This window comes from Austrofundulus limnaeus, unplaced genomic scaffold (genome assembly GCF_001266775.1).
Source record: "Austrofundulus limnaeus strain Quisiro unplaced genomic scaffold, Austrofundulus_limnaeus-1.0 Scaffold18, whole genome shotgun sequence".
Taxonomy (NCBI): domain Eukaryota; kingdom Metazoa; phylum Chordata; class Actinopteri; order Cyprinodontiformes; family Rivulidae; genus Austrofundulus; species Austrofundulus limnaeus.
The window spans coordinates 1,113,096-1,122,832 of NW_013952420.1; positions in this window are offsets into that span (position 1 = coordinate 1,113,096).

The following is a 9,737-nucleotide window of genomic DNA, read 5'->3' on the forward strand; positions in this document are numbered from 1 at the left end:
CACACACACACACACACACACACACACACACACACACACACACACACACACAGTAATTGTCTCTCCAACTCAAGCGAGCTCCTGCTGTCCAGGCTTCATTATCTCCATGCCCCCCGCCTCTGAAGGTTCCAAGGAGAAGTGGGGGGTTAGCGGGAACCGACAAAGTTTGGTTTCCCCTTTTTTCCGGAGCCCTGGGGCTTCACTGGAATTTACACCTCTGAGCCTGAGAATGGACAGGATCCACACTCATCCACTTTCCTATTGTTGAGGAGCTGGAGAACACTGGAGGAGGAGAAGGGAACACACAGAGAGGCGAAATGAAACTGATTTGCCTTGTCTTCGGAGGTGGGAAGGGGTTGACGCTCCTGTCTCTCAGCATGCCTCCTTGGATGCTGGAGGGATTTAGATCAGCATCAATGCGTGTGTGGAGAATTCCTCAATGACTTTTCTTTTCATCTTCAAACAAACTTTCACTTTAAAGTTTCCCAGCCTTATCCTTTTAAAAACTAAAATCTGATTTTGCAGATTGTTCTGCAGCTTCACTACAAAACTCATAGCTTCCACCATGACAAGTCAAACGCTGTCTCTGTAAAAACAACCATTAGATTAGTTCCATCAGGGAGTCCATTGGAAATTACCTGTGAGGAAATTTGACTTGTTCTGATTTCATCACTCACATTTTGCATGTATGCATAAAAAACCCCACTTCCTCTGTAATTTAGGTCAGTATCAACCTCTTTCCTCCTGCTGAAAACAAACTGAGACAGAGTGAGGAATAAAGCGGGAGGGAGGGAGAGATTTCCTACCACCTGATGGCTCTGTGTGCGTGCTGGCCTGCTAACAATGAGTAAACAGTTTTGACTGTAAACACTTTAGTTTGGCTGCCCTTTTTCACTTAAAGGGAGTGACAAACCTCTGTCTTTTACATGAGACAACACAGAACCATTACAACTTTCTGTTCAGTGAAGAAGAGATCAACCGTTTTGCTTGTCCTGACCATGTGTTATGATTTTTCATCTACTCGCTGTGGTTTTGGAGTCATTACAATCTTCTGCTCTCATACAAACACATAAAATCATTATTTTTGAATCTTCTCAGGGAATTGCACCTTTGAGCTATTGACAGCTGTGCTTAATTCTATTTACGTGAGAGTTGCCCACTCAGGTCTATTTAATGTCTCGTGAAGCCGACTCATTGTGCCATTTTTACACCCACAGTGGAAGACGGGGCCCCTTTGTACCTCGTCTCGGGCCTTGGAGCTTGCGAACTGAGTTACGCCACCGGCCAGGCCAGAGTGGCCCATTAGCCTAATGGCCGTCTAGGATTTCACAGGGGATGCATTGCTGTTATGGCTGAGAGCTTTGCATTTTCTTTTTTATGGCTCCTTTGGATTCCCAACACTCAGGAACAGTGTCCAGGGAGGGAGAGAAGGAGAAGAGGAGGAGGAGAGACAAAACAAAACAAACAGAGGCAACATTACACCATCTAAGGCCTTTTAAAGCTAGATAAGTCAGGGAGGTAGAGATGAGTCAGGAGGATCAACAGAAGAACAAATGTAAGAATAAAAGAAAGGGACAGCCTCGTATTCTCCGGCATCCCCGAGAAAGCTAATGAGGACCCAGAGGCTACAGTTTGGAGCTTCATTCAGAACCTGCTGAAACTCTCCAGTGAGACGGTAAACAACATCACCTTCGACCGTGTACATCGGATGGGATGTAAGAGACACGACAGCAAACGACCACGGGCTATTGTTGTAAAATTTGAACATTTCAAACAGAAGGAACAGGTTATTAGCTGTGGAATGTTCAAGATGGGTTTTACGTCATCTAATAACTGTTCCCATTGCACAGGCAATGTGCCAGACAATTATATCCATGCACTCTGGCTCTGTTCGCCTGTCCAGAGGTTTTGGGTCCGGGTAGGTGAAGATTTGTCCAAGTGTTTGAATTGTTATATTCCACCCTCTCCGTCTGTTTGCTTTTTGGCTATCTTAGGTGATGTCACTATAGAAAAAAAAACATGTGAACTAACACATGGATGTTAGTTCWAATAAAAACCCTTGAATCTCCAGGTTTAGTGTCTTTTGCAGTACTTATAGATTCAACAACCGATGACCTGGATCCCTAACCCTAAGCTGTGACTTTTGACCTTGGTGGCTCCTCCTGCAGGTCAAAAAGCTTCATGTAAGAAAGATCAAGTTCCACTTTTGCCAGGTGCTCAACATGACATGCAGTAGATTTTTTATTTGTCTTGATCTATTTATGAGAAAGGTTGTGTTAAAAGCAGCAGAAGCTTCAGGAAACCATTTGAGCCATCAGTGATTTACAAACTATCATCCCATTATCAGAACATTTCAGGTGAAGCTAGATAAATAGATTTATTTTAAAAGAAAGTAGCTAGACTAGCTTTATTAATATTAAATACAATCTGCAGTTAGTTTAAAAAATGTAAAAGTAGCCAGCTTATTAGTTTATTCACAGGCTGCCGCATCTTATGAAAATGTTAAAAAATTTGAAACAGAAATTATACGTTTATTCAAAAATTAGATCCAATCTGACATCTTCTGTTTCAAATATCTATCTTCATGCCATTATACTCTCAACCATGTCACACTGTTTACCTGTTTGGTCTCTTACAACAAATGAAATCTTAGAACCCATAGTTAGGCTCTACAACAGGGCCTACAAAATTCATAAAAAAAACTTCCTGGTTGGACTCATCACTGTACAGCTCTTTCATTGTCTGATGCCTTGACTTTTCAGAATTATGTTTTGTATAGTGGTATTAATTTATATATTCAGTTCTTCCAAGGTGCCAATTATGGAACTCTCTGTGCCTGCTGCCCAAATCAAATTCTGGAAGTGGTCATTCAACTAGATCTGTTACAAAAGGACAACTGACATTACCAACTTTTAAAAACTGTTACGGCCAGAGGTCTTTCTTCTATGTTTATACTAAAGCATGGAATGACATTCCTCAAAACATAAAGTCCATTTCAAAACTACAGCCCTTTAAGAAGAATCTTGTCTGCCATCTGCTGGACACTTTTTGTTGTGCTCATATTTAGACGTCCTATTTTGCAAATGCTGCCTTTTTGAAATTTGGTATGCTTGTTTGTCTTTGTGTCTATGGTGTATAATGATGTGATTGTGATGCTGTAATTCTGAGTGTTTATGTGCTGCAGAACAAGAACCTGCTGTAAAACAGCAATTATGCTGAGTCAGGCTTGATTTTTAATAATCTTTTCCTGTTAAATAAATAAATCAAATCAAATCAAATCAACAAGCTCCAGCTTAAATAGTCTGATAACAACAGTGTTAAACTTCCAGTTTGAGAAAAATAAAACGATGGATTGTTTTCCTGGTTTTGGAGAATAAAATGAATAAACTGTTTTTTTTTTTCAAAATCTGTTTTTAAAAAAGAAAACAAATGACCAAAAAGTTTACAGACCATTGTTGTTTTTATTTTCAGTCATATCAAAATATATTTTTCATATTTTTACACCTTTGCTTTTTTTAGGTCCTTTGCCTATGGTCATAAGGAAACAGAAAAAAAAGCTGCCATCAAACCTAAAGACTGATTCAATTAACACTTAAATGACCACAATAAATTATCCTGCCACTCACGTTTGTCTCTATTAAAAATGTGACCTGTGTTTGTTCTGGTCCAGATGGGATGCAGGGTTGATAGCAGATACTTTTGTTGACAGACAGTGATCAATAGCTCCATTATACGCATGCACTCCTTTTTCATGAACGCTACTCTGCACAATCTATCACACTGCTGCCAGCAGGTATTTCGATGCCACAGAAGATGAAATATTTCAACACTGTGCATTTGTTGTTTTTATGACAACCAGTTAAATGAATCTTTAGTAAAGAAAATGACCATCTCTACTGTACTCAGTCCAGTATGTTGTAATACTGTATCTTGTGTAATGTGGCTGGCACAAGACACTCAGGCAAATCTTTATTATTCTAACTTTATTGTATCATAAGACTCTGTGATTTAGGATATGTAGCTGACCATATGGTGTTCATTAAAGCTAAATTGTGGATTGTGGAGGAAAAGGAGCAAAAGGAGGGTTGTGATAAATTGGCTTCTATACAAAGATGAGTACAAATGATTATAAAGACGGCTGAAGACTTCTCTCCAAGAAGAACAAATATTTTAAATCAGTCCTATCTAGATGCTGTTTAGTTAAACTTTTAGCAAAAACAATTAATTTTGTTGGCTTACAATGAAACTGAAAAATATTTAAAGTAAAATTTGAATGTTTTAGATACCTTTTTTATTTAGCTCCTGTTGTAACATTGAAGATGATAAAAAAATTCAATGCACAAATACTGACAGTTCAGTTCAGAGCCTGCTAAATTTGCAAACTTCAAAACTAAAGGATTTTAAAAAACTGAATTTTTCTTCTTATTTTGTTTTAAATATTTTTTTTCTTTTTTTGAGAAAATCTAAAATACACATGCTTCAGCAGATTTTGCAGGCCCCTATCTGACAGGTGTACTGGATTCAGTGTGTTAAATAAATAATCAGACACTTTTATGTAAAACACTATAATAAAAAAGTGAGGTAGTGTAAAAGTTTAGAAAATATTATTCACGTGTGCAGCTATTAAGTTAAGTTTTTGAGAAGAAAGTAGTTGTTAAATGGCAGACACCTATCAGAAAGCTGTTAATTCAATAAAACTGTGAAACATTTCAGATCCTCTAATTCAGTCATTCAGTTAGCTGTCTTCTGCAGGTAAGATACTGACTCCTCAGAACCTCACATCAAAAGATCCTTTTTTTTCCTCAAAAACCCTATCATTGTACATCTTTCATGAGATCTCAATAACACTACAAAGTTTCAATGACTTTTTTTCCCTCGGAATTTGAAAGTTGTGTTTAATTATGTTATATTTATTTTGTTACTCCTCAAATAGGAAAATGAGTTCTTACCCTCATAGAATCAAAAAAACAGCACTCTGGTAATGATTTGTCATATTTTTTCAATTATTATTATTTTTTTGACCCTCAGGACTCAAATCAAGGGATCGTTTTATTCACATTCAGACATTTGGTTTATATGAAGGAAAACATGGTGTGACTAACCAATGATTTTTTTTTTTACAGAAATGATCACAACAGACATCTGCTGGTGTAAATTATGAGCATAAAGAAAACATGCTGAAACAGAATGGGATGAAATAATTTCTAAAGAGGATAAGCTTGTTTTCATGTCTGTGGACCAGAAGCAATTTCACCATTGTGACCAACAGGCTTTTCATGGAGCTCAATGTTTGTGATGAACTTATGAGAGCATCTGCTCTTTGTTGACTACATGTGACGCTGATTTCTAAGTCCCCTGGCAAAAAGTATGGAATCACTAGTGTTGGATGAGCACTCATTCAGACGTTTCATTCTGTAAAACAAACTCAGATCAAAAACATGATACAATAACAAGGTCATTCCAAAGTGCAACTTGTTGGCTTTCAGGAACACTCAAAGAAATGAAGAGAAAACATTGTGGAAGTCAGTGAATGTTACTTTTATTGACCAAGCACAGGGACGAAAAATATGGAATCACTCAATTCTGAGGAAAAAAGTATGGAATCATGAAAAAAAGACAAAAAAAAAGACCATTCAAAATACATCACTAGTATTTAGTTGCACCACCTTTGGCTTTTATAACGGTTTGCAGTCTCTGAGGCATGGACTTGATGAGTGACAAACAGTATTCTTCATCAATTTGGCACCAACTCTCTTTGATAGCAGTTGCCAGATCAGCTTTGCAGGTCAGAGCCTTCTTGTGGACCATTTTTTTTCAATTTCCACCACAGGTTTTTAATTGGGTTGAGATCAAGACTATTTGCAGGCCATGACATCAATTGAATGTGTCTTTCTCCAAGGAATGCCTTCACTGTTTTTGCCCTGTGGCATGATGCATTGTCATCTTGGAAAAAAATTTTCATCACCTCCAAACATCTGTTCAATTGAAGGGATHAGKAAACTGTCCAAAATGTCAATGTAAACTTGTGCATTGATAGAAGAATTAACCACAGTCAACTCTCCAGTGCCTTTGCCTGACATGCAGCTCCATATCATCAAAGACTGTGTAAATTTGGTTGTTTTCTTTAGGCAGTCCTCTTCATAAATCTCACTGAAACGACACCAAACAAAAGTTCCAGCATCATCACCTTGTCCAATGCAGATTCTTGAATCATCACTGAAGATAACTTTCATCCAGTCATCCACAGTCCATGATTGCCTCTCCTTAGCCCATTGTAGTCTTGTTCTTTTTTTTTTTTTTTGTTTAGGTGGCAATGATGGTTTTCTTTTAGCTTTCCTGTATTGAAATCCCATTTCCTTTAGGCGATTTCTTACGGTTCTGTCACATACTGTACATTGGCTCCAGCTTCCTCCCATTTATGCTTCATCTGTTTAGTACTTTTTTCAGTTTTCAAGACAAATGGCCTTAAGTTGTTTGTCTTGATGCTTTGATGTCTTTCTTGGTCTACCAGTACGCTTGGCTTTAACAACCATTCCATGCTGTTTGTATTTGGTCCATATCTTGGATACAGCTGACTGTAAACAGCCCACATCTTTAGCAACCATGCGTGAAGAGTTACCTTCTTGAAGAAGTTTCACAATCCTCTCTTTTGTTTCAAGAGACATTTCTCTTGGTGGAGCCATGGTTCTTGCCACTCCACTTCGTCCAGCAGCCCTCCAAGGTGTCATGACTTCAGGTGTTTTTAACTGCAGACTAACGAGCAGATCTAATCTGAGGCAGGTGTCCATTTAGTAAAAGGAAATTGACTGGGTGTGTCCTTATTTTCTGCCTCCAGTTTGAGTGATACCATACTTTTTTCCTCAGAACTGAGTGATTCCATATTTTTTTCCCTGTGCTTGGTCAATAAAAGTAACATTCACTGACTTCCACAATGTTTTCTCTTCATTTCTTTGAGTGTTCCTGAAAGCCAACAAGTTGCACTTTGGAATGACCTTATTATTGTATCATGTTTTTGATCTAAGTTTGTTTTAAGATAAGATAAGATAAGATAAGATAAGATAAGATAAGATAAGATAAGATAAGATAAGATAAGATAAGATAAGATAAGATAAAACTATTGCCACAGTGGGGAAATTTGCACATTACAACAACTCAAAACAGGACAGGGTGAACTTAGTCACTCCAGAATAGCTGTAGTATTTTGGTGCATCATAATACTTCTGCTGCAATAACTGTGCAATGCAAAATGGGTGGCAGTGTAGAGAATTATAAAATTCTGTTCACATGAATTGCAAAGTTTTTTTCAAAACAGCAGCAATCCACTTTGGTCTTGGTTGCACTCAAACTAGCCCATAGGTCATCAATCAGGTCAAATTAAAACTCTATTTTTCAAAACTTCAAAGAACTACAGTATCTAAATCATAATGTCTCAAGAATCCCACTTGAAATTATTTTAATTATCCCATTCAATACGTAAGTTTAAGGCATTTTGAATGTTAACATTTTAAGATCAGAATTTCAATATTATTTCAGAGAGGTTTTAGTAACAAACGGTGGGCATGTCTATTTTATTTAGCCACTTTTTGTCTACCAATACAAAAACTAAATGGTATCAAGATTTGAGCAGTACAATTATTGTTAATAAGCCACATCAGTGCTGTTTCGAGGGAGGAAAAGCATGTTTTCTAAATACACAATGCAAGAAAATAAAATATATTTGCCGTAACAAGGCTGAAGACACCATCACTATTAAGAGTTTCAAGAATTTACAGAAACTCGGGTAAACTCTACAAATTTGTAAAAACACATACTTTACAGCATTTCTTTAAAACTGAAAAAAAAATGCTTTATTAGTTTTTTTTATTTTGATTGTTTTTTTTTTCTGTAAATGTACATGAAAAAATAATGTTTTAAAGAGCTTATACCATAGGACAGCTTCTGATTAGGAGCTCAATGGAAGTCATTTAACATGATGTCATGTTAATTACCATGTGAGTTTTGTCAACATTTCTACATCTGCCCCACTACAGGGTCGCATGGAACTCCTTTTCTTTTAAAAGGAAACCAATGGTCCTGACTTCATGTGTAAAACAGGCATCTTCCTATTCTTCCTTGGGTCCAGTTTTTTACTTTAGTCCTTTGGTATATTTAGTGGTTTCCATTAAAAACCTCAGCTGACAGGAATGAGAGGCTCGGACGGGATGGGTGGGAGTCATGAAGGGCTGCATTAACGTATTATACCCTGGTTGACTTCAGGCTTGTTTACCAAAACAAAGCAGAATAGTGTGGTTTGATCTGGCAAATAAAAACTGTGGTTTGTCATTTGATAGAGAGCTTGTCAGTAAGAAAAATGGTGCACAATAACAAATGGACATAACTTGTCAAGATATGGTCTCATCCAACCCAACAAAAACTATTTTGGAATGACCATGTCATTTACAATCAAGTAACAATTGTGCTGTTTTTAGGGATATCATTCATACTCTTTATATTTTTATTTTAATGGATGACTTATTTTTCAAAGTTTGGCTAAAGCATTTAGTGAAAAGTGATCACAGGATTCACATGGAGGCAGGACGCAGGCTGGATAGAGGTGCACCCGGATGGATGCCAATGATAAATAATCATCTGTATTGTCTGTCCATCAGAAAACAATGAGCTCAGTTTCACAAATAACTATTTATCTCAAGCCAACAATAAGTGGAGTCTGGGTCAGCTCTATCAGACCAGAACTCTTGACCCTGAATGACTCTGTTTTAGTACCAGTTCTTCTGGACTGCAACAAGAGCACAATGACGGAAGCGTGAAAGTTATAAAATAGCTAATCAATAACTTTTTTAGTCTTATTGTTTGTTTGTTTGTTTTTTTGTCCACACTTTTCATTCTATCACATTCAAACCCAACCATAAACTGTTGCTTCTAAGTTTCTGTCTTACTTGATCTGTCTTTTCCTTCTTCATCTGCTACCTCACACCTCACTATGAGAGAGACGGGCTAATCTTTATGACCTTCAGTTCTTGAGGCTCTTCCGTCAGTCTAAAAGGGAATCGACTGCACTACGCGCGCGTGTGTGTGTGTGTGTGTGTGTGTGTGTGTGCATCTTTTGAGTAGTGCAAGTGTTGAAGAGCAGGCTAATGTGAGATGAGCTGCTGGTTTAAACTCTGGGCATGACAGATTGCAGATTTTGTACATCTCTGCTTTTTAAATAGTGCTAAGTTTTGATTTTATCTTTGTATAATGTCTGTATGGGGAGTGTGAGTGGATTGTGGCGTCCATCTTGTGTGTCTTTGAATGAGTGGGTGAGAGGATGAGGGTGGGACTGTATGAGTGTGTTTATGTATGCTTGTATTTATGTCAGGCTGGGAATTGAGCGGCCCCTTCTTCGGGTTCTTTTGAGGGCCCACTACTCCCCTGACCATGCTGTCCTCTGGTGGGTTGTACCTTTGCCGGCCGGCGCGCTGGGGGCTCTCGTCCGGGGCTGGGTGCTTGGGCATGTGCCGGCTCGGCCCGGTGGCTGCCCGGCGGGGCTGGGTTCCCCCTGGCCCTATCGGGCCTTGGCCTGGGGGGGTGCGGCCTGGGGGCCCGGGCCTCTGTGTCGGCGCCTGGATCCACTCTGGCGCGGTGGGTACCGGCGGGGCCTGTGAGTTCGCCACTGCTGGCCCCAGGGGTTGCTGTATGTGGTCGCTGGTGGGGCTCTTCCGGTTCTCTCCGGGGTGGGTGGGCGCCCCCTCCGGCGC